A 26,015-nucleotide genomic window follows, 5' to 3' on the forward strand; every position below is an offset into this window, starting at 1 on the left:
GCAAGAAAAAGAGAGAAAACCTGTCTGGGGAGACAACGCAGTAAATCATACCTAGATGTGCACTTTAACCATTGCATCAGCAGGGAAGTAGGGGGCTGGGGCGGGGAAGCAAGGAACTCAGCTGAGAAGAGGCAGGAGTCTTGGGGTCTTCAGTACCTTAGTCTGTGGAGGGTGCTTCATCAGGTGCATTTGAAATAGGGAGACAAAAAAATGGTTTAGGTTGAAAATGACAAAAATACTTTGGCAATAATATTAAAAAGTGTCCATAAAAGGAAATAGAACAACATTGCTTAATTTCACCTTTTAATCTTCTTTAATTTTCTGATTTCTCTTCTGATTATTATTCAGAAATCTAGACATTTCCTCCATGAAAGAGTGTCATTAATGAGTCTTAGGATTAACTGAGAAAACACCAATTTTAAAGTCAGGAAACCGGGGCTGTGGCTCCAGAGATGCCAATTGCCTCTGGACCCCTGGGAAGTACCCTCTCTTTTCGGGACCTTACTTTTCTCATCTGGAAAATGGGATGATCACTTAGGTCCCTCCAACTCTGAGATGCTACAGCATCGGAGCCCAGGGCTCCCACCTGCTGACACTAGGCTCCAATGAATGGTTTCTTAGCAAAAAGATACTTCCTGCACTAAGTAAAAGCCAAATTATCTGCCTCTGGGGAAAATATGTTTGTCCCTCCTGCTTAATAAAAGGAAGTAAGTTATTTAGAATGTAGGCTTATCCACCTGCTTCATGTTACACGAGTATAGTAATCTAACATCCTTGAAGTTTCTGGGCAAAGCACTCAAGTGAGAGAAACTACACAAAGATAGGAAACAGTCAAATGGGTCCCTTCGGGCATCACCTGGTTCTCAGTTTCTAGCACTCTCTTGGCCCTCATTCCAGGCACAGGGCAGCTTGGCTCAGCACCATTCTTCCTGAGACCCATTTCCTCTGCTCCCACGATTTCCAGTTCCTAGGCAGAATCAGGTACAAAATGAACAAAATGTGCTCCCAGAATGCAGGGGCTTTCAGCTGAATCAAACAGATCCACACTGTAACAGTTCATCACTATTCACTGCAGTGAGGAGGAGGGGTCTTAAAGGAAGGAATGGCTGTTCCTGTTCCTATGGTGTGGGGGTGGGAGCAGGGGGAGAGGTTGAGAAAACTTTGCTGTGAGGTCAGTTTTTGATTTATGGTCTAAGGGATGAGTCAGTATTTATGAGGCAGACACACACACAGTGGTGAAGCCAGTCCTGGAAAAAGGAAGCCCATAGGCAAAGATAGAAAGGTGTAGATTTCAATGTGAATTTGGGAAGTCATGTTTCCTTTGGCTAAAGAAAAAGGAAACACTGTAGGATATGTAGACTCAGGTTTGGATATTTGAATTTGTCTTGTAAGCAAAGAGAAGAAACTGAAGGACTTTAAATGAGAAAATAACACTGTCAAGTTTGTAATCTGGAAATAACTCGGTAGCTATATATAGACTGGATTCAGGAAGCGAAGGTAAAGGACTGTTATAAACCCATCATACATAAAACAGCTAGCTAGTGGGAAGCTGCTGTATAGCACAGGAAGCTCAGCCTCAGGAAGGAGAAGAGATGTGCTGACTTGACCATCACATGAGGGTCCACACTGGTAGGAAGCAGTCTGCTTAGGAGGCAGCAATTGTGAATCTGGTTATGAGAATGTGGATGATGCATTTGTGTTATTCTCATTGGTTACCCATTGAAAGAAGGTATTCATAGTAACAATCATGCATCATAGGGAGAAATACCTGTAGCCTGAAACCCAATTCTGTTTACCCCCCTACAAAACCTTTTTAAAGTGGATTGTACAGGGACAGCCCTGGTGGTCCATTGTTTAAGACTGAGCTCCCAATGCTGGACAACAGGCTCGATCCCGGGTCAGGGAACTAGATCCCACATGCTACAACTAAGAGTTCAGGTGTCACAACTAAAGATCCTGCATGCAACAGCTAAGAGCTGGCACAAATTAAAAAACAAACAAAAAAGAATCAGTATAAAGCAAGCAGTTAAATACGATAAATAAAGAAAAATAGCACAGGAATATTTCACCTGGACAAAGAGCAGTCATCATCAAACAGAAACCACTCAGAATCTCTCAAAGATGCTGAAAGAAAAAGGAGGTGGTGTGGATCGCGGAAGGGGGGCAGGGAGAAGAGACAGGAAGGTGTGCAGGGAGCTTGGAGAGAATCACACGCCACACGTGGGCACAGACGTAGACACACCTGGGCCCACAACTGGGGAAATTCACTTCTGGTTGCTTTGATTTTCTTTGAAAACCTGGCATGACGTCTCGCAGCTGAGAGTGGGCATGGGGAGCTGACAGGAGCTTTGGAGGAGAAGATGCCACGTGAAGCAGCCGTGGGGAATGAAGGCAAGGGGAGGGGAAGGAGGCATCCAAGCAGGGCCAGTGGGGAGACAGGACCCGCTGTGCATCAGGCGTCCTGAAAACAGGCTGAATCCGGGGGCGTGGGAGGGGGCTTAGCAGCATCAGGTCAAGGATTCTAGGTTCTTCATCTACAAAGGGTTGAGACAATAAGACAGGAGGTGGAAGTTGAGAGCAGTTGCTTAAAATTGAGATTACAGAGGGTTCGCAGGTCCTGGCTGAGAGGGTTTTGTTTGTGTGTTTTCCCTTCTTGACACCAACTGTGTGTCCAGGGCTTCAGCTCAGTTCTGATACTAACCACCCCAGAAGGAGGGCCAGCCTCACAGGTATGATCCCAGTTCCACAAGACTGTCCCCACTTCAGATGCCAACTCTTGGGTCCCCAGCTCCCCCACACTTCTGCCAGACTTGGCTGCAAACTCAGGAATCCCAGTGCCTCCCCCTTCAGGTTGTATGATTTGCTAGACTGACTCGCAGAACTCCAGAAAACACCAGAGGAAGGGCCAGGCCACGGCCCCCTCCCCAGGCTCCTTTGTTTTAGAAACCTTGGTTGATTTCTGTAACTGGCCATTTGGGTCACTTGTTTGTTGGTTTCTCTTCCTACACTTTAAATTCTCCCTCGTATGTTTTAAATTCACCAATAGTGCATCCTTGAATGGAGAAGGCACTGGCAACCCACTCTAGTATACTCGCCTGGAAAATCCCAGGGACGGGGAGCCTGGTGGGCTGCCTTCTATGGGGTCACACAGAGTTGGACATGATTGATGCAACTTAGCAGCAGCAGCAGCATCCTTGAAAATCCAGAACCCCAACCCTATACCTGAACAAAAGCAAAAGCCTAGGCACCCCATGCATTCTCTCCCTACCTGACACCATGGTAGGGAGAGTGTGCTGTTAAGTTTTAGGTCTCCTAAGCAAAAAGCCTCTATTTTTTTCTTTTTTCAGAGCTTCCTGAGTGCATCAGACCACAGGGGGCAGTCTGACCACAACACTGGTGATTCACAGGCTGAGAATAGCAGAAAATAGTGCAGGCCACCCTGGGCTCCCTTTGCCACCCCAGTGATGCCTCCAGCTCCCTTTTGCAGAGGCCACATGCATAATCTGAGCCCAGTAAACGACCAAGCCCTCCTCGGTTCTCAGTGTTGGCTCCAGAGTCACTGAGGAAACAGACTTTATGGAGTACCTGTCAGGAGCCAAACACAGACAAGTTCGTGGTCCCTTCCCCCTCCCAGAGGTCACTGTTGTTGTTCTTGTTATTGTTCAGTTGCTTTCCCAGTCATGTCTAACTCTGTGACCCCACGGGATTGTAGCACTCCAGGTTCCTCTGTCCTTCACGATCTCCTGGAGTTTGCTCAAATTCATGTCCATGAGACTGTGATGCCATCCAACCATCTCATCCTCTGCCACCTTCTTCTCATGCCCTCAGTCTTTCCAAGCATCACGGTCTTTTCCAATGTCTTGGCTCTTTGCATCAGGTGGGCAAAGCATCAGAGCTTCAGTATTAGGCTTCCAATGAATATTCTGGTTTGATTTCCCTTAGGATTGACTGGTTGGATCTCCCTGTAGTCTAAGGGACTAATGCCCACCATTCAGTGAAGATGAGGGTAAATGTTATTTAAAGGTAAACTACAATGAAAAACCATGTGAGTTGAGAACTACTGGCATTAAACTATGGGAACTTATCAGAACTACTGGAATACAAAGCTGGAGGTCCTTGCACTGCTGAGAATGTGTCCTGACCCCACCACCCAGATTCCAGAGTTCTGCAGATGAGATGAGCAGGAGAGGGTCAGAGAGGAGGAGGGGAGGGGGTCAAGGTCACTTGGGGCTGGATGGGGCCATCCCATAGTTTGACAGGGATGCGGGTTCCAGCTGGACACTCAGGATCTGTGCTCCTCACTCTATGCAAGCTCTGCTTCAATTGAAAATTGGCAAAGACAAAATGCAGGGTTTGTAATAAAAAGATCTCTTTAGGTATCATTTTAAAATGGGTAAATGGGCCGGACAGGAGGGACAGAGGACCACTCCCATGTGTCCTCTCACCTCTAAGGGACCACAAATGCTGTCCATCTCAAAGATTTAACGGCTGGAAACCCACACTGTGAGGGAAAGGGAGACAAGACAGAGAAGAGCGAACCTGAGAACCTCCCTGTGGTGCCTCATCTCACGTACAGACGCGGCTGGGCCTTGCTGCCTGGATATTTGGCCAAACGTCATTCTGGGTGTTCCTGTGAGGATGTTTGGAAATGAGACGTACATTTAAATCAGTGGACTTTGGTAAAGCAGGTTATTATTACCCCTGTGTGACATGGGTGGGCCTCATCCAATCAGTTGAAGGCCTGAACAAAGACTGACTTTCCCCCAAAGGGAAGGAATTCTGCAAGCAGCCAGCTTCAGATTTGAACTCCAGCATCAGCTCCTCCCTGAGTCCTGCTGGTCTACCGAACTGGCACTGGATCTGTTTGTTTGTTTGTTTGGGGACTTGCCAAAACGTTTGTTTGTTTTGAGACTTACTTTCATAATGGTGTGAGATGATTCCTTAAAGAAATGGGTTGTTTCTGTGGAGAACCCTGACTGGCTCACAACCAAATGTGGACAAGTGAAGAGGAAAAAATGGGAGGCACTCCCAGAAAGCCCCTCAGGGATGGGCTGTGGGTGTCTACACTCTGAAGTAACTTTTCCTGGGTTGCAGAACCTTTGAGAACACACTTGAGGAAACAGACACAAGACAGTCTTGGAAAATTTCAGTTTCTTCACCAAAATTTGGTCACAGACTTCAGCTGAGGTTGTGTTAGCATGATGTGGACAACGTGTTTTTGCAACCCTGCAATAACTGACACAGAGACACAGCTGGTGGGAGAAATGAACAGAAGCTAAGAAACACAGAGCAAGAAGGGTGGCCCCAAATGCCAGAGCCGGGAAGCCGGGAGTGGGGGTTGGGAGTGGGCAGAGGACTGGAGAGCCGGGGAGGCTCAGGAGGCAGCCACTCCCGGGGAGCACAGGGCTCAGGGAAGAGCTTCCGCGGAGACCCTGGGTCATGATGGCGGGTCTCTGGGAAGCCCCACCAACCGGCGGCCACTTGGTTTCCATTGCTTCCTTCCTCCCATGGTCCATCAGAAGAGACCTCAACCCCCGATCCACTCTGAGCAGAGTGGACAGAGCTCCCGTTTCTAAGGTCTTACCTCCCGCCTGAAGCTGCTGGGTAAAATAAATGAGGTGGTACAGGTAGCTCACTGGAACCACCGTCTACACAAGCTTGGAGCTGGGTTACCTCTCCTTTAGCAGTTTCCCCTCCACAAGATGAGACAGGCTGAGGATATAGAAAGAGGGTGAGAAAGAGGAGGGGAGGGAAAGGGAGGGAAGCAAAAGGAGCCAGAGTGATGGAAACCTGCTCATAGAACCTGCATCACTGCCCCTGAAACATGCAGGAAAATTACAGGAAAGCTCAAAGGGGCTGGGATCTTCAGCAGCAACTAAAGCAAGGGGCATCATTCAGGAACATGCAGCTCCAGGAGAGAACAGGAATGTTGCCGAGGTGAGGGGACTTGTTTACCTGAGTATATTCAGGGTTACAATATTATCTACATTTGACATATGGGGGACAACTTTTATTTTTGTATTACAAGCTTCAAGAAAGATTGGACCAACTCCTAGCTGATGAAAATATGTAGCAAGTTGAATGAATTCTTGGCAAGCATCCCCAGGAATCTTTGGGTGGAAAAGGGGAGGACTGTAAGTGTGGGGCTTTCTTGTTTATCAAAAGGAATGGAATCTAAGAAAGAGTACAAATGAACTAATTTAGAAAACGGAAAGAGTCACAGATGTGGAAAATAGCCTTATGGTTACCAGGCTGTCGTGGGGGTGAGGGAGGGAAGGTCTAGGAGATTGGGACTAACATATACACACTACACACTACATATACAAACTACACACTACATGTACAAGCTACCCACTACGTATACATACTACATATACACACTGCACACTACATATACAAACTGCATACTGCATATACAAGCTACACAGTACGTATACATACTACACACTACATATACAAGCTACATATACACACTGCACACTACGTATACACACTATGGAAAATAGATAACGAATAAGAACCTGCTGCACTGCACAGGGAACTCTATAGGCCAACTCTCCTCAGTACTCTATGATGGCCTATAGAGGAAGGAATCTAAAAGAGAGTGGATATATGTATATGTATAACCGATTCACTTTGCTATACTCCTGAGGCTAACACAACATTATAAATCAAGTATACTCCAAAAATAATTTAAAAACTAAAAACGTTAAAAAAAAAAAAAAAAAGAACATTGTAAAATGAAGGGGGGCAGGCAGGAGTTTTCTTAGGAGAAAGGCTAACTCCGGGAGGTGGTGTGTTTCTGTGCGACCACTAGAGGGCGGCAGCTCGCCCCACCCTGCGCCTGGACTCCAGGCCCGGCAGCTCCTCGGCTTGTGCAAGTGGTCCTTCTAGGCACCCTGCCAGGGATCCCAGGTTGTTTTTCTTTTGTTTTCTTAACCACTACACTCTTTTAAAAGAGAAAGTCGTTTCAGAGAAAACAAATAAATCTAAACCCCAGAAAGAAACCCAAGTTGGTCAAAATATGCACACGGAGCTGGCAACTCTCACCCCATCTCCCTTGTGGTCAGAACTGGGGTTCTGCCCATCACCTCCCCTCCCCCGCCCCCCCCCCCCCCCCCCCCACACACACAACCACATCCTTCAGAGCAACGCTTCCCAAATGTTTCCTGGTGAAAACTTTTATTATGTTTGTGTATGCCAGCCTGTGCATTTTTAAAAGATGTACAAATTATTAGTCCTATTTTTTGTTATTAGATTCAACAAACATAACATTTCATTTCAATAAACATAGTCGGAACAAACCACACAGAGTAAAAAGGGAAATGAACTGCATGCATTGTCCACTGGAGGTGCGCTTACAGGCACTGAACACAGACAATCGCTGTTCTGTTTGGTCTTTCTGTCCTTCCTTAATAACAGAAATTACATGCGTAACATGATTACCCCGTAGGAGAGGCCTGTGACCATGCTGAGAGGACATGTCTCCTGAAGTTAGTTTGCAATTCGCTTGTACCACCAAACCAGGGTGGTGACGCTGCCACCTGCAGGCAGTACTGTGTATAACATCTAAACTATTTCTGTGCTTTGCTTCAGTGACTCTTAATGAGGCAAAACAGTCTCACCTGGATAGCCACAGAAAGGAAAGAAGAGTTTGTTAAAAGAAAAAACAAACTCTTCAACTAACTCAGAATCTGTTCTTATCTTTTATTCAAAATGAAGGAAATGAGTCTATGTTTTTAGATTTTGTCTTCATCCCTTCCTCAGTTCCAACAAGCAATGGTTGCATGCAGATTATTCTTCCATGAAAGAAACAGACTCTGGGTCTGCACTTCGTACATATGGACTTTCTTTGAAGGAATTTAGATTGTGAGCATTCTACCTCCATCAGAAGCTGTTCAGTGATCCCTGTTTGCTGCTGGGCAGGTAACTTGTGGCACATGCCGTCAGGGTCTGCAGAACTCTGTCCTGCAAGTGTGTAACTTTCCTCTCTGCCCTTTGGTCTCATGACTTTATCACCTGAAAGTGTTAAGGTCGTTGAGAACATTGCCTGAACCAGGAAGAAGCAGTTCTGGCTGGTCAATGGGCAGTTGTAAAATACTGTGACTAAAATTGCTTTTTAACTCAGAGAAAAGTGAAGTGTCACTGATTAAACGTTTCCAACAGTACTTTTCCTGTGATTCACATGCAGTGACAGCTGTTCATGATCTTTGAGATTCTCAAATTGTAAAAATCATCATCTCAAATTTACCACACTGGTCTTGATGAGGCTGCATCTCTAGTAAAATAATGCAGATTTTCCTGAAGGGAGAGGGGACCCCGCCTCCTTTCAGAGAGGAGGAAGGAGTGGGTCCTTCTGCCACTTCGGACAGGCCAGCGTCACCTCTCAGGGAGCTGAAGGGGAGAGTGCAACTCTTGGCCATTGAGGAAAGAGGAATTGTTCATTTAATGTAAGAAAAATGCCATTATTAACTCTGGAAAGTGATGTCAGGCTGACTTGTTTCTCTGATCTGAGGACCATATACATAAGCACACATACATGATTCCAGAGCACAAGGCAGGTTTCTTCACTAAACAACCTGTCTTGAGAGTTTCTAGGCTTCTGCTCTTTTTACCTTCTTTAAAAAGAAAATTTCAAACTATGTCATCATTTTGCTTTTCCACCTGCCTGCATAAAATCCGTAAGATGTGTTTTCTGGATTTGGCTTGTTTTTTTTTTTTTTGGTTAAACAAAGTTTTCTAAATCACTTAGTTTATTTGACCTTGATGTGGCCTTTTAAGCCATCAGCAAACCTAAGGTCTGCTGGCAAGTCCTTCACCTGAAGACGGAGAAGTAGCAGAGCTGTTTCTGAAACCGCTTTCCTGCTCCTGAGACACTTTCGTTCAGTGACCAACTCTCAGGCACACCACGGGAGCTCAGAAAACACTGGCTGAATTGTACCAGAAAGAGTCAAGGGATAACAGTCTGGACAATTTTATTTCTACCTCTTGTAAAATGTGTGGTGCATGTCTGTGTGGTGTGTGTGTGTGCGTGTGCACGTGCAGGCATGTGTGTGCACCTGTGTGTAACCCCCCGGGGGAGCGCATGCCTCACTGGGAACTAGTAAACAGAGGACTCTTGCCCCCAGGCGCACACAGAGCTGCTGCCTCATCCTGTGCAGGCCTCAGGCTCCCTCCTCAGACACTTCCCCCCACCCGCCCTCTGAACTACCCCCTTCATCCTTTCTGCTGCCTCCTTTTCCTCATGAGCTGATTCGTTCATACAAACACTCACACACGTGTGTGTACTGTTTGTATTTCTTGTCCATCTCCCCCTCATCCACTGAAGTAAAAGTTCTAGCATCAAGGACCCAGCAGTCCTTGAATCATCTGAGTCGAATCAGAGAGACAGAGTCAGCACCTGTCCAAACAGCAGGCCCTGCAGGGGTGTCCCCAGCTGGGCTGTAACCCACGACCCCAGCCTCAGCTCCTTTGCAAGCCTGGACTTGGGGGTGTGAGAGGCCTCATTCATGGGAGTCTGAGAAGGTCCCCCATCTTCCTAGAGTCACAGTCTCCAGAGTTCCAGCCCCAAGCCTCACACTAGCTCTCTAAGGTGGCAAGCTGACCTAGGCCCACGTGTGAAGGGACAGGGTGATGGTGCCCTTGGAGAGACCAGCACGTCTACCATGGCCGACCCCGGAGCAAGAGGGTCCCAGACACACAGCAGACAAGCAGTCACCCTGTGGGAGGAATGGAGCACCCCATAAGGGACCGGTGATATTTAGATCCAAGTGCACTGGGAAACTGAAACCTCCAACAACTCAAAATGGTGTTGGCTATTTAAGAGCAATTTAGGGCACATTTATTCTTAACAGAAAGCTTCTAGTGCCTGCCCTGGAGTGCCTCCCCCTGGGATTGCTTGTGAAACTGGTGATGACTCAGAACTTCGGAGCAGAGCAGGGCATCCCCGGCCCGTATCTCGCTCAGTCCTGCGCAGACCCTGATTTCCGCCCCCCCACCCTCCTGTCACCCCCGCTCTCTGCTCACGGGTGTCGGACTGCAGGGCTGGATCACCGCACGGCCCCACCTGGGACTAGAGGCTCTGCAGTTGTTGCCTGATGAGTAACCCGAGCGTGGTCCGCTCTCCTGCCAATTATCTTTGATAAGATCAAGCCCACAGCATACCAGTTTTTCCCACTGATTTCACGATAAATACTCATTCCTGGAACCCAGGCCCACAGCAGGTGTTTTGGTCATAGCAACAACAGGAGCAGGATGATAAGCAGTAGGGCAGAAAGGTCTGACCATCTCTCACCTAGGTTCTCAGCCTCGGCACCTCAGGACCTTTGGGAGGACAGTCCTTGGTCCAGAGGGCTGTTTCCTGCGCCGGACGATACTCAGATACTTAGCCATCCTCTCAGCCTCCATGTACCAGATGCCATGGCCACCTCACCTTGGTTAGGAAAAACACCAGGGATTTCCCCAGACATTTCCGAACATCCCCCTGGTCAGGAATGGGGGGGTGGCAGGGGGATGCCAGGTCCAACCAGCCCATCGAGCTTTTCTGGAAACACAAGCTCTGAGGGGGGAGAGGAAACATCAGGGCTGCCTGGAGGAAAACCTCAGTGGACTCAGAATGCCGTGGTGCATCCACCCCAAGGGCGAGGCTTCAGAAGGCAGTTTTGGGTGCTCCCAGTTATAATCCCAGGCCTCCAACTGATACCATCATCAGTTTGCCCACAAAAATGCAGCTCTGGCTTAAATTTAACCTTTACAAGGCTGTTTGTTTCATCTTGTGAGTTTTTTTCTGGACCCTGGGGGGTGGACAGATCTCCAGGGGCTTGAGAAAATTCCAAGACCCACTCCCTTTCTTAGGGAACGTGCTTCTTGACTCGCTGATGACAACTGGTGTGTTTGCGAGTAGGCACGTAGTCCAGGCAGACCAGACATCAGTCGGAGGCCTGCTCTCCTGCTTCTGAAGCCCGAACAAGACTCTGTTTTCATTTCCCTAAAACAGCAGTGATTCCGTTTTAAATGCTTGTGTGTGGGTGCACTGTGTGTGCTCACTCAGTCGTGTCCAACTCGGTGACCCCATGGACTGTGGCCCGCCAGGCTCCTCTGTCTGTGGGGTTCTCCAGGCAAGAGTACTGGAGTTGGTGGCTATTTCCTCCTCCAGGGGATCTTCCCGACCCAGGGATGGAAATGAGCTCTCCTGGGGCTATATTAGTAGGTGGATTCTTTACCACTGTGCCACCTGGGAAGCCCCATATGCATATGTATGTATATATTTTTTTTCAGATTCTTTTCCATTATAGGTTATTATAAGATATTGAACATAGTTTACTGTGCTATACAGAAAGGCCTTGTTTATCTTATAAACTCATTCTTTTATTATCCTAAATAAATTCCTTTATTTATTTCAAAATATTTATTGAAATATAGTTAATTGACAGTGTTGTGGTAGTTCCAGGTGAACAGTAAAGTGATTCAATTATATTTACATATGTAATTATATATAATCATTTTTTGGAGAAGGCAATGGCACCCCACTCCAGTACTCTTGCCTGGAAAATCCCATGGACAGAGCAGCCTGGTAGGCTGCAGTCCATGGGGTCGGTAGGAGTCGGACACGACTGAGCAACTTCACTTTCACTTTTCATTTTCATGCATTGGAGAAGGAAATGGCAACGCACTGCAGTGTTCTTGCCTGGAGAATCCCAGGGATGGGGGAGCCTGATGGGCTGCCATCTCTGGGGTCGCACAGAGTCGGACATGACTGAAGCAACTTAGCAGCAGCAGCAGCAGCAACAGCAACAGCATAATCATTTTTTACATTCTCATAGCTTATTATATAATATTAAGTATAGTTCCTTGTACTGTACAGTAGGTCCTTGTTGGTTATCTATTATATATAGTAGTTTCTATATGTTAATTTCAAACTCTTAATTTATTCTTCCCTCCTTCCTCTTTGGTAACCATAAATTTGTTTTCTATTTTATAAACTCATTCTTAATAAGCAAGAAACCAAGGCCCAGGAAGGGACTTGCTGAGGACTCCTGTTGGGCCCCTGTTGTAGAGGCCTCTTGGTTTTCTAGAATGGCAGTGAGCACACAGCTGCATCTGTCTGGAGAAAATACAAGCAGTTTCCCGTGATGAGAAAGTTCCTGGGTAACAAGCAGGTGGTGCACGAGGAATCTGGACATATATGTTCAAATAACAAGAATTTGGTCGTTTTTCCATCTCTGTCTACGGATGAGCAACACATAATATGAGGGCTGTCAGGACCAGCAAGGTGTTCCTTATGCTCAGGCATAACGTCTGGCACAGGCAGATATTGTGATATTTGTTAAATAAGGAGGAAAAAAAAAAGTTTGGCTCAGAGCCAGGGCACTGACTGCGGGCATGTAATGATTTACACAGGACCCAGCACCCAGGGTTAATACCCACCCTGGCCTTCCATGGGCTCGATAAATGGGGAGGCAGGTGTGTGGTATGGGGTGCTGGGGAGCAGTGCACCCCCTTTTCTCCTGCTAAAACAGCTGCTCCATTACCTTTCTGACACATTCATTGTCGATGCTGTTAAAAAATAAAACCTGCTTTAGTTCTGAGTACTTTGCAAGGAAGCCGGATGGTGACGTCTGCAGGTGGATCCTGGGTGGGGGCGGGGGGTGTGTGTGGGGGCCAGGCGACCCCCCTCCCATCCTGATGCCTGCACAGGGCCCTCACCTGTCCAGTAGCCAAACCAGAGGCCTGGTGAGTCCACAACTTTAGAGCAAATGCTGCCTTCACGCTGCCAGCCCGGCGGGAACTCTGGAGGCCACGAGACCTGCAGGAAGCTCTGCCTTCTGTGCACAGAGCCACGGCGTCGCCTGAGTCTTTTTCGTGTTGAAAAGGCAGATTCCAGGGAATTCCTTGGCATCCAGTGGTTAGGACTCGGTGCTTTCATTGCCAAGGCAAGTGTTCCGCCCCTGGTCAGGGAATTATGATCCTTCAAAGCTGTGCAGCACAGCCCAAAATAAAAGACAGATTCTAGAGTTTCACTGCAGGCAATTTTCAAGCAGGAGCTTTTCGTGAAGGTGTCCCTGGTGATTCTGATGGGCTGCCTCGTTTGGAAACTGGCCACTAAAAAACCCCATAGAATTCACCACCTTCTTTTGCTGGATGGGAACGTGAGGGTGGCAGGTGGCCTGGGACACCTGAGGTCATCTGCACCCAGTGGCACCTGAGCCCTGATTCAGGAGGGAGGTGTGATCAACACCTGATGCAAACAACTCCTGCCTCTGGGAAGCGGCTGGCCACGCGGCCCATGAGGCAGATGTGCCCTGGAGACCAGCAGATGAGGACAGGACCCAGCCAGCTGCAGCCAAGGTCAGGCACCAGGGAGAGAAGAGGAGCAAGTGCAGGGAATTCCGGGGCATGTGCCACCCCTGACCACCATGTGAGCTCCACTAACCGAATAATCAGGATGCAGACCTGCCGAGGGAACACAGAGGGTCTCTCCCCAGCCTGTCCCTCCAAACCCCTGCCCCTTCTCAGAAGCAAATACTGCTTCCACTCGGTGACTTTCTGTTAGTCTCCGGGCTTTCCCCTGTGTTTCCATATGTGGATGTGCACGCACGTAGATTTTCTTTTTCTTTTACCCCACACAAATGTGCTTAAATCTGAAGTTTCTCCCTGAAAAGACCCTGACCCGAGCTTTCTCAGGCAAAGAGTGTTAATGATCTCCACCCTCTGGAAAGCAGTGAGGGATGCAGGCCCTCCTGACGTGGCCCCAAACTATAAACAAGGCCTTGAGTCTGCTTTCAGACACAGCAGAGCGGAGTGGAAATAGCTACCGTGGACCACGTGAAGAGGTAAACTGAGGCGAGCGCAAAATTGCCGAAAAGATGAGTTTATTCAGGAACAGCAGTAATTGCATCAGGGCACACAAACTGTAGAAGCCATAAGTGAGTCAGTCAAAGGTGTGGAGTAGGCTATGTTTATGGCCAGGAAATGTAAAGAAGGGAGAGTCCAGTTAGTCTATTAAATTAAAAATCAGTTTAAAAAAGTACAAAGGCCAGGCCTGAAAGTTCCCTGAGCAGACAAAACCAGCCCAGGCAGGCAAACAAAGCTCAGATGAGCCTAACCCAGGTCATTTCTTTTTCTCACCTCTGGAACCGTAAGCAAACCTTCCAAGGCTGATATGAGGCAACCTATGACCAAGGCCCTCTCATTTAAGAAAACTGTAATATTATCACTTTTCTGTGAACCAAGCATTTACAGAAATTCTGTTTCTAGTCCTGAAGTTTTACTTTTCTGAGGGCACATGCATAAGATTTTGCATTTTATATCTTCTGGTTCCATTTCAGATTGAAATCCTTTCACAAACGTGGGCTGTGGCATTTAGAGAAGGGCCATCGCTGGGGTGTCAAGAGTTTGGGGAGCTCTCAGGAGTGGAGTCCCAGGAGTTCTGGGGTCCTAGGAGACGGAGAGTTAACCGAGGTGCAGACATGTGTGTTAGTCGGGATGGCTGCTGTAACGAAACACACAGGCTGGGAGCCTGAAGGGCAGAAGCTCCTGTCTCGTGGTTCTGGAGGCGGCCTTCTCACCGTGTGCTCATGTGGCAAAGAGAGCAATGAATCTCTTCCTCTGCTTATAAGACTACCCGTCCTACAGGGATGGGGCCTTGTGACTTCTTTCACCCTTCACTACCTCCTTAAAGGCCCCACCTCCAAACACAGGGCTTCAACATGGGCAACTGGGGGACACCATTCAGTCCATGGCAGCACTCATTTCATTCATTTCCTCCAGCGACTGGTCATCTATACCGACACCAGACTCTCCTGGGAGGGGAGATGATGGGGGTCTCCATGTGGCCCCTCCCTCAGACCTCACTGATGTCAGGGGAAGCAGCCAGCATGCCAAGAACATGACAGGAAGGAGGCTGTAAAAGGGGCAGCCCAGAAGTACCAGCCACTTTTAGGACGAGGGGAGGTCAGGGAGGACTTCTCAGAGGAGGTGGCTGGCAAACAAGAGAGAGGCTCACCCACAGGAGCCGCCAGCCCCCAGGAGCAGGGCGCCTTCTTCCCTCCTGCGGCGCTCAGCACATGGTGGTTATGTCATAAATATCGTTGAAATGCAGTCGAGTCCATCTCTGCTGCAGAGCGCTCCATGCTCAGTAGTCACACAGGGCACGTGGGCTGGCCCGGGGCCTGTGAGCTGTCAGTGAAAGTGGCTGTTCTTACTCTCAGGAGCGCCGCACACAGGTGCACCGACAGTCTCTCCTCTGATCTGTGTAAACACCACACATGCCAGCTGTGCTGACCTGACGGGCTCTGTCTGAATCTCCCTGGTTCACAGATGGGGCAAGTCCCGCCAAGAGGTTGTCCCGGCCGCGGTGCCAGGCCCAGCAGCTCCACAGGCCCCTCAGCTCCGTAGAGAAAGTGGGAGCCTGGAGCCCTGCTGCTGACGAGGAAGGGAACCGCAGGCTGGTTGTGCACGTCTCTGTCCACTTCCTTCTTGTCCAGTCACCTCTCCCCTCTCTTTACTCTCCCAGCGCTCCACCTTCAGTCACGTTCTGGGCTCACATTCTGCATCTCGGGAAACCCAAACCGAGATACTCCTTCCGTGGAAATGTTTATGCAACTCACCACCATTTCCCCGAATCACCTCCTCCTGGTTATGCTACCTTGGTCCGGGGCATCACCTTTTACCTAGACAGAGCCAGGAATCGAGCTCAATCTGTCTCCAGTGTCTGGGAGAATTTTCCTTCTTAACATCCCTGAATCCATGTCTCCTTTCTTCCCCTCTTCATGACCTTAGTTAAGACCCTCATTGCTCCACCAGCTCCTCCCTTGGCCTCCCAAGTCCAGTCTTCTCTTTCTCCACCCACACTTCCCTGAGAGGGTTTCTAAAATGGCAACTGGCTTGTGTATTTCTCCTGATTCAAATCTTCCCAGACCTCCCTATTGTCTAAGGAAGAAACCAAAGCCAAACTCACACACTCTTCCTCAGATCCCAGCCTTGTTCCCTGGTCCTCACTTGCTGCCAATCAAAGCGCCTATCCAGTGCCATGGCAACGGCCCGTCTGCTGGTCCATCTCAACTAGACTTTTGCAGGAAACCAACATAAATCTTGGTCCTCACTGCACCCCAAGACCCTAAACACCACCCAGCACATAACAGGAACCACCTATACACACTTGAGTCAGTGAGTGAAAGGAGAAATATTTGAATACGACGAACTTTGTCCCTTCCCCTAAATTTTGCTGTGCACTTAAAACTGGTCCAAAAAATTTGTCTTGACAAAAAAAAAAAGTTTAAGTGACAGAAGAAGCTCATAGATTATAAAAAATTTGAGAGATATTTTGATTAAAAAAAGCAACACCAGCCAGAAACTAGAAAGACTAGTATTAGTCAACCTTGGGCAAGAAGAAAATTCTATCCCTAAAGGTTGGAGGAAAGGCAACAGCCCGGCTTTTGTGAGGGACGAGGGTGAAGTCCCGGAGAAGGCAGTGGAACCCCACTCCAGTACTTCTGCCTGGAGAATCCCATGGATGGAGGAGCCTGGTGGCCTGTAGTCCATGGGGTCGCTGGGAGTCGGACACGACTGAGACACTTCACTTTCACTTTTCACTTTCATGCATCGGAGAAGGAAATGGCAACCCACTCCAGTATTCTTGCCTGGAGAATCCCAGGGACAGGGGAGCCTGGTGGGCTGCCGTCTATGGGGTCACACAGAGTGGGACACAACTGAAGCGACTTAGCAGCAGCAGCAGCAGCAAGGTGAAGACCGGGGCACTGAGTGCAGAGTGCAGTTCAGCTAAAGGCCTGATGAGGGCTGCCAGCCAGGCGGCCACCTCACTCAGTGCCCCCGGGGCCACCTCTCTGGCTCCCTGAGCCTCTGGCAGGAAGGGTTCCAGCGTGCACTCCTGTCCCAGGAACTCCATCTGAGCGGCTCCGCGGGGACCCAGAGCAGAGCAGGCCGGAGGAGCCGCCTCCAGGCCTGCAAGCCAAGTGCGGGATCCAGCTGCAGCCGGAGGGAGATGCGTGTCCACGTGACTCCCCGACAACTCAGGCCTTGACGTGAAGGGTTATTTATTCGAATCTCTCCCTGGCGTTGGACGCCGCCCTTCACGTCGGTGTGTGCGGTTGTGCAATCCTCCAGCCCTATAAAGGCGGTGACCCTGCCGCCTCTGGAGCCTCTGGAGCCCGGCCTCCCCTGAGCCTCCCTCCCCGGGCCTCCGGCCGCCGGCGGTCACCATGAGGGTCTTCCACCTGCTGCTGCTGGCCCTCGGCCTGCTTCTCTCCCAGCTGGGCCCAGGTGAGCCAGGACCCTGCAGCGCCCGGGGCTGGAACTTGGGGACGCGTCTGAGGTTGACCTTCTCTGCAACCCAAGCCCAAGGCAGCAGGAAGCCCTCTCCAGGGCTGAGTGGCCTGTCGGGGGCAGATGGCACGGGGTGGTCCAACCGAGGGGTCCAGGCCATCCTGAGTGCAAGGAGTGCACCTGCCTGCCTAGAGGCTCCCTGGGCTAGTTCTCCCAGGAGCCTGAGGGCAGCTGAGTGGCAGGAGGGCCCTCCTGTTTCTCTCTCATGTCTCCCTCAGGGCTCCCTTCCCTCTGCCCTTGGCGGGGATGTCAGGTGCCAGGCAGCCCCCACACCCCAAGCCCTGTCTCTGTCTTGGGATTCCAGAAAGTATCCTCTGTGAAGGGGACCCCTACTCCATCTGCAAGATGCCCCCTTACCCCCAAGAGGCGCAGCATCCCAGCCAGCCCAGAGGTGCACCTCATCTCTTGCCAGGGCCCGGGGTGGGCCTCCCAGGTGTTCTCCTGCAAGCAGGTGCCACCTGCCCTACCCACAAGACCAGTTCCGCTGGAGTCTTTGACTTACCCATGTGCAGACACTCAGGGATCCACCTTCCTTGAGAAATCCTCTCACATCCTCCAGGGTGGCCCATTCCCCAGTGCACCGCAGGGGAGCTCTGTGTCAGGCCAGGGGATGCCAGTTCCTCAGGGTCAAAGCAGCAATGCCCCTGGTGTAAGAGAAGGTGATCCCCTGCCTTCCAGAAGAGTCAAGAACCCAGTTTATCCCAGCCCTGCCACTCAATCCCAGGTCATCTCCAGCCAGTCACCTCTTCTGGCTGTTAGTTTCCACGTTGGCAGAGTGAGTGGGCTGCGGCAGAGGGCTCTAAGGGCATTAAGCTCTGGAATTCTCCCCAAGCCCTGCTGTGCTTTCCTCCAAGGCAGCACGTCGTTGTGCAGTTGTGCCTCACTTACTCCAGGGGTTCCTCAGAGCTCCCCTCGGACAGCTGGGTTCCGAAGTATTCCAATGCAGAGCTTTAATGTTTCCAGTAGGGACCCTTAAGAGAGGCAGAGAATCCATGCAGTGTCCTGCTGTTATCATACTCATCTCACAGCACGTGAGTTCATGAACAGCCGTGCAAAGTCTCTTACCGCAGCTCAGTTCACACTGAAAATGTTTGAAAGCCACTATATTAACATGAAGAGTTGTTTTCAGTCTGTGACATCTAAGTAGGATTATAGGCATCTCATCCAAAACCTCGAAAAAGCGTGTTCCTGGGGACACGCAGGAGGAATTGCGCTTACTAATCACTCCTTCCAGAAATGGCAGCTGATCTGATGGTGTGCCCGGTGTAAACTGGACTGGCTTAGATACTGCCCTTGGACGACAGGCAAGCCCTGTCTGCACAGAAGCAGCAGCAAAGAGGGCCTCAGGATGGGGACCTTCAGGACTGCTCGCCGAGCCCAACTCCTCTTCTAGAAGGGGCGGAGTGGGGTCCTCCCCACCTCTGGGCTGGAGCTAGGGGTCCTGAGCAGCGGGGTCCCTGCAGGTGGAGCACCCCCTCTGAGCTCTGAGATGCTCACACAAGAAAAGGGGCTGCAGGGAAGGGCAAGCTTGATACCACGTTTTCTGGGGGATGCGAAACTTCTGGAGGGGAGGAAGACCCCAGGTGTTTTCTGCGTCAGAACACACCAGGGCCCCCAACCTATGTCCTAGGGTTGAGGTGCCCCGCGCTCAGCTGCCAGCTGGGGTGTTTCCCCTCCTTGTGGTTGCGTGTTCGTTGCTGTGTGCTGATTGTTGCAGCTGCTGCAGCCACCCCTGAAATACCCGCCCTGCCAGCAGGCTGCCCCAATGCCAGAGGCCTGGGGCTAGTGCAGGGAGGGAGGCGGCACTGCTCAGCCACCCCGAACCCCTGAAGGGTTGGTTCACTCCTTTTCTGGAAGAGCCCTCAGACCGGGTTGTTTCACAGGTGGGGAATCGAGGCCGGTGAGGATCAGGGGAACCAGCGCTTTGTGGTCACTGCAGGAGATCCTAAGACTTGGTGTTCTTGGGCAGTTTTTATCCCGGTCAGAGAAAAAGGCCTGTGTCACCCACTATTAGCTTACACAGATGGTCTTTGTGTGAACATGGAATAATGTCACAGTGGCAAGGCTACCCAGGTCCCTGCAGAAGCTGGACAGGAGCCCAACAGAGGTGGTGAGAAAGGCTGAGGCTGTGTCCTTGCTTGTTCAAGGAGTATCCGGCAAAGAGCTGCTGCAGGCAGGCATTGCCCCAGGATGAGGGGACGCGTCAGGGAACAGCCCTGAAATCCATGGTCGCACATTTGAGAAGCAGAGCACAAGCAAACCGATTACAGAATTCCTTAACCAATGACAGTTGTGCTGTGAAATGCTGTTAATGGCACAGTGGTAGGGGAACATGTGACGATGAGAGCTGACGGGGTCTTGAGGAGCTGGGAAGGCTTTGCTGAGGATGCTGAGAAGTGAGGGAATGATGAAAGTCATTTTTGAGTTCATGGAATTTTCAAAATAATATTTCTTTTAACTCTCTCCCAATTAAAAGTCAAGATATGTCACAAAAAGAATCAGATTTTTATCTTCTTTCCTTAAAAAAGTTTTAAAATTTTATTTAACTTTTAATTTTATATTGGAGTATACTTGACGAAAAATGTGTTATATTCAAGTGTACAGCAACATAATTCATTGTACATATACATGTGTCTACTCTTTTTTCAAAATCTTTTCCAGTTTAGGTTGTTATATAATATTGAGCAGAGTTCCCTGTGCTATTCGGTAGGTCCTTTTGGCTGTGTTCTCAGTGGCTTCAGTCAATGTCTGTCTCTGTGACGCCATGGAGTGTAGCTCACCAGGCTCCTCTGTCCATGGGATTCTCCAGGCAAGAACACTAGAGTGGGTTGCCATGCCCTCCTCAGGAGATCTTCTTGACCCAGGGGTTGAACCCAAGTTTCCTGTGTCTCCTGTATTGCAGGCAGATCCTTTACGTGCTGAGCCACCAGGGAAGCCCTTTGGGTTATCCAAATCAAATATAGCAGTGTGTACATGTTGCTGCTGCTACTGCTGCTGCTGCTGCTGCTAAGTCGCTTCAGTCGTGTCCAACTCTATGCGACCCCATAGATGGCAGCCCACCAGGCTCCCCCATCCCTGGGATTCTCCAGGCAAGAACACTGGAGTGGGTTGTCATTTCCTTCTCCAATGCATGAACGTGAAAAGTGAAAGTGAAGTCGCTCAGTCGTGTCCGACTCTTTATGACCCCATGGACTGCAGCCCACGAGGCTCCTCCATCCATGGAATTCTCCAGGCAAGATTACTGGAGTGGGGTGCTGTCTTCTCCTAAAGACACAACAGATGTGGCAGATTCCTGCATGGCAGCAGTGAGCTGCAGCTCAAGAGTGGCTTTGCCTCCACACAGGATGCACTCCTCAGGACACCAAACACCCCAGCAGTCCCTATTGCCTCACCTCAGCCCATTTCACAGAGCTGTGTTATCTGCCTGGCCGAGGTGGGAATCTGGATTTTCAGCCCCAACTTAATTAAACCAGTGAAAGTGAAACTGTTTGGAGTCATTTTTGGCCAGGGGTGTTTCTGAAGAGCTCTGGTACCAAAGTTCTTTATCTCTTAGCCCAGAAAAGAATTCAATGACAGGCAAAGTGATGCTGCTGCTGCTGCTAAGTTGCTTCAGTCGTGTCTGACTCTGTGCAACCCCAATGATGGCAGCCCACCAGGCTCCGCCGTCCCTGGGATTCTCCAGGCAAGAACACTGGAGTGGGTTGCCATTTCCAAAGTGATAGAAGTGATTTATTAGAATATGACATTTGTGAGGTTTAAAAGTGGGCAGACAATGGGGTGCTGCACCCCAAAAACTTACTGCCTTCGTTTATAAGCAATGGAAAAGTGGGGAGGGGGAGAAGAACTTCTTTGACTTTCTTAGGTGGACATCATGCTTCCAGCATTGCTCCTCCTCCAGGTTGAGCAGGGGCGTTTTCTCATCCATTCCTGGTCAAGCTAGGTCCACAAATTAATTTTACTATGTGTGCAGAGACCATGTCTGGGGGTCATTGACTCACTGAGCTCACTGGGAAGACGTGGGTCTCATGCCACTGTTGTTTTACTGTTTTGAGCCATGCCTCGTGCCTCTGCTGCGTGGTTTTGTTGCTAAGCAAGCACCGAAGAATTGATGCTTTTGAACTGTGGTGTTGGAGAAGACTCTTGAGAGTCCCTTGGACTGCAAGGAGATCCAACCAGTACATTCTGAAGGAGATCAGCCCTGGGATTTCTTTGGAAGGAATGATGCTGAAGCTGAAACTCCAGACTTTGGCCACCTCATGCGAAGAGTTGACTCATTGGAAAAGACTCTGATGCTGCGAGGGATTGGGGGCAGGAGGAGAAGGGGATGACAGAGGATGAGATGGCTGGATGGCATCACTGACTCAATGGATGTGAGTCTGAGTGAACTCTAGGAGTTGGTGATGGACAGGAAGGCCTGGCATGCTGCGATTCATGGGGTTACAAAGAGTCAGACACGACTGAGTGACTGAACTGAACTGAACTGAACTGAAGCCTGCTTGGTTTTATGGTTAAGCAAGCCTGCTCTCAAGTGATCATTAACTTACAGGGGTCTCCAATATTTTTCTGCTTTCAGTCCCCTAGTGGGATTAACTATTTCATCACCTATTTTGTCTCTTCACTCTGCCTCTGTCAAAATGAGAGAGGGCAAGGACAAACCACATGGAAGGAGAGCTGGTATGAGAGCCCAGGAGGTAGGCGAGCCGCTCAGTCATGTCCGACTCTTTGTGACCCCATGGACTGTAGCCTGCCAGGCTCCTCCATCCATAGCATTTCCCAGGCAAGAATACTGGAGTAGGGTGCCATTTCCTTCTCCAGGGGATCTTCCTCCACCCAGGGATTGAACCCTGGTCTCCTGCATTGAAGGAGGAAAAAAAAAAAGAAAATAGAGCTCTCACCCTTACTCTAGTCCTCCCAGCTCCACTATGGGGAGGAAGAATCATTACCCCCATTCTGTGGTTTAATAACTTGGCTAAAGTTACATGATTGGTAACAGACAGCAGCGACTCTGTCAAACCCAGGCCATCAGCTCCAACTCTGCAGGGCTGTCAAGGCACAAAGTGTGCTGGGACCAGGGTGAGGGCTCAGGAGAGGAGCTAGGGATGTAGGGAAGCACAGGTCAATAAGGCCTGAGGCAGCAGGAGACCCCATCTGTGTTCAGGTGGGCCCCAGAGGCTTTCAAATCAGAGAGTCACAGAATCAAACATGGCTTCTTCTTTGTAAGGATCTATTTCTTCATTTTGGCTGTGCTGGGTCTTCGCTGATGTGAGGACCTTCTCTAGCTATGCAGCGGGGGCTGCTCTTTGTTGCGTGTACAGGCTTCTTGTTGTAGTGGCTTCTCTTGTTGGGGATGAGCACGGGCTTTCCAGAACATGGGCTTCGGTAGTTGCGGATCCCACGCTGTAGAGCACAGGCTCAGTAGTGTGGCACGTGGGGCTCAGTTGCTCTGAGGCATGTGGGATCTTCCTGGACCGGGGATCAAACCCATGTCTCTTGCATTGCAAGGCAGATTCTTAACCACTGGACGGCCAGGGGTGCCCCAGACATGGCTCCTTTAAGTGATTGGTCTCCTGGGTGTGGAGGCTGGACAGAGGAGAGGCCCTGTCATCTGGAGTAGTTTTTTATAGATTCTACATAGCAGCCCTGTCAACTGTAAGCATGACAAATATCTTCCCTCACCTTGTGCCTTAGTTTTTCACTCTCTGAATTTTCCACATTATTTTAAGGTGGTTAAGGGTGTCATATTTTTTCCTTTAGCGTTAGTACTTTGATGCCTTAAGAAATCTTTTTCTAGCCCAAAGGCATGAAGAGTGTTCAGTGTTGTCTTCTGAGGGCTTATTGATTTTCCTTTTACATCTAGGTTGATAATCATCTGGCAGTGATTTTTAATGTGCATGTATGGTGTGACTAAGGGTAAAGGGTTTATTTTTTCCATTATGAATATTTAATTGTTCCAGAACCAAGCATGGAGGAGACCATTTTCCTCCACTGTTATGCTGAGCCACTGTTGTTCAACTTTCAGTATCTGCATGGATCTCCTTGGGCATCTTCTGCTATTCTGTTTGTATATTCGTCTGCCCTGTTCCGTTGGTATGTTTGTATCCTCACCATCTGGTCTAATTACAGTGGCTCTATGCTGCTGCTAAGTCACTTCATTCGTGTCTGACTCTGTGCAACCCCATAGACGGCAGCCCACTAGGCTCCTCTGTCCCTGGGATTCTCCAGGCAAGAATACTGGAGTGGGTTACCACTTCCTTCTCCAATGCATGAAAGGTGAAAGTGAAGTCGTTCAGTCGTGCCCGACTCTTAGCTACCCTGTGGACTGCAGCCTAACCAGGCTCTTCCGTCTATGAGATTTTCCAGGCAAGAATACTGGAGTGGGTTGCCATTGCATTCTATAATTAGTCTCAAAATCCAGTAAAGCAAGTTCTCCTGCCTTTTTTGCTAGGACTGCCTTAGCTATTCTTGGTCCTTTGAATTGCCACAAAAATTTTAGAATCAGCTCTTCAAGTTTCACTGCAAGAATCTCCTGGGATTTTCATGGTTTTAGTCTAGCACTGCAGCTTGCTGCTGCTGCTGCTGCTAAGTTGCTTCAGTCATGTCCCACTCTGTGCGACCCCATAGACGACAGCCCACCAGGCTCCCCCATCCCTGGGATTTTCCAGGCAAGAATACTGGAGTGGGTTGCCATTTCCTTCTCCAATGCATGAAAGTGAAAATTGAAAGTGAAGTCGCTTAATTGGGGGAAAATTAAAAGTTTAAAAATAATTAATCCTCCAATGTTTAAGCATAGCATTTCTACTTATTGAGGACCTCTTTAAATTACAAAAAAAAAAAAATACTATATTCTTTACAGATAGAGATATTGCACATTATTTTTTAGATTTGTAACCAGGCATGTTTTATGCTCTTCTATAAGGTGTTTTTATTTCTTTCTTTTTTTTTTTTCCTGTTGATTGCAGAAGTAAAATTCTTTGTTTTCTTTTTGTATATTGATCTCATGGACAGCAAATTTGCTAAGCTTTCCTGTTAATTCCTTTTAGACTGCCTACATATAATCATAATATCTGCAAATAGAGACAGATTTTTATCTTCCTTTCCAACGCTTCTACCTTTTGTTTCTTTCTTTCTTATCTTATTCCCCTAACTGGTGCCTCAAGTACAATGTGGAATGATAATGACTAGCAGTTACGCTCGTCTGATTGCCATCTCGTGGAATGTTTCAGTGCTTGACCATTAAGTGTACAGTGTGCTGTAGGCTTCTGTAAGTACTCTTTATCAGGTTAAGGAAGTTTCCTCCAGGTCCTTATTTGATAGGAGTTCTTTCTTTCTTTTTTTTCAATCATGAATCAATGTTGAATTTTTTCCAATATTTTCCTGCATCTTTTAACATAATATAACCATTGACTGATTAGATAATGAGAACATTTAATCTCTATTCCTCTGTCAGTTAGTTAGGAAAAAGTGATACATTTCTTGGAGAATTAAATGCAGCCATAATGGGATGGACATGTACACACTGCTACATATAAAATGGTTTATATAAAATGGTATATATAAGTACTATACGTCCAACAAGGACATATTGTATAGCACATGGAACTCTGCCCAATGTTACATGCCAGCCTGGATGGGAGGAGCATTTGGGGGAGAATGGATACATGTACATATATGGGTGTGTTCCTTTGCGTCTGCCTGAAATTATCACAACATTGTTAATCAGCTATACTCCAATATAAAATAAAAAGTTTAAATTAAAAAAAAGTAACCATAAAAGTGCTATTTCCCGACCAAAAGAAAGATGACCAGCCTCAGAATCTTGAAAATGATTGAGATCACATAATCTAGTCTCCTTAATTTTAAATTTGAGAACTGGGGTTCAGAATGTTTGAGTGCTTTGCTAAAAATCACACAGACTTATTCTAGAATAAGGAACGTAACCAAAGCACTCTGATGAGATATGTTGCTATTCCTTTTTGGCCCTACAATGTACTGAATCTTCCAAGATAATGCCAAAAAATGAGGGCTCACTAAGTGTGGAGACACCATAACCCACCAGCATTGAGGGGGCTCTTCAGATGCCGTTTTTCACGAGTAGCTCCACAGGTCATCTTGGTGTGAAGCTCTTGCAAGGGAAACCCCTGTGACGTGCTATGCAAAGGGCTGTCTGTCCTGCTTTATCCTGAAATCCCTGTGGCCGCAAGCCAGGAGTCTGACATGGTTGCTTTTCCCTCCTCTCAGGTGCCAGCCAGCTTACGGCTCTCGGCCAGCGGTCTGACAGCTACATATGTGCCAGGAAAGGGGGGACCTGCAACCTATCGCCCTGCCCCCTCTACAACAGGGTCGAAGGCACCTGCTACAGGGGCAAAGCCAAGTGCTGCATCCGTTGACTCTGAGCTGGGAGCGACGGCAGAGAGCACTCAGGAGCCACGTGGAGTATTTGTAACCATTGTTTTAATAAAAGGATTTTGTGAGGAGGACGTCCTTGAGACTAGAATGAGTCTTGTATCTCCTTTTGGAAGAGATTAAGAAAGTTTGAAGTTTGAAAGGGCAGACAGGCCAGGCCGCAAAGCCCACCGAGTATGGGACTGGGGGATGCTGACGAGGCCATGAGCCATGCCACCTCCACTCTGATTCATCACCAGATCTACAGGTGAGCAATGCAGGGGGTCCAG

At 48.7% G+C, this 26,015-nt stretch overlaps 2 long non-coding RNA genes across 2 annotated transcripts in view; both read left to right on the top strand.

Moving 5' to 3' along the window:
* Positions 1-7,671: 7,671 nt before the first annotated feature.
* LOC133239821 (uncharacterized) overlaps positions 7,672-26,015 on the top strand; it is a 50,157-nt gene continuing 31,813 nt past the window's right edge. The window contains exon 1 of the long non-coding RNA XR_009733989.1: positions 7,672-8,450. This is a non-coding gene — a long non-coding RNA (uncharacterized LOC133239821). The remainder of the gene's footprint in view (positions 8,451-26,015) is intronic.
* Positions 16,774-25,837, top strand: LOC133239809 (uncharacterized). Its single transcript, XR_009733972.1, has 2 exons — positions 16,774-17,280; positions 25,582-25,837. It is a non-coding gene; the product is annotated as an uncharacterized LOC133239809 (long non-coding RNA).

This window comes from Bos javanicus, chromosome 27 (genome assembly GCF_032452875.1).
Source record: "Bos javanicus breed banteng chromosome 27, ARS-OSU_banteng_1.0, whole genome shotgun sequence".
In the NCBI taxonomy this organism is placed as follows: Eukaryota; Metazoa; Chordata; class Mammalia; order Artiodactyla; family Bovidae; genus Bos; species Bos javanicus.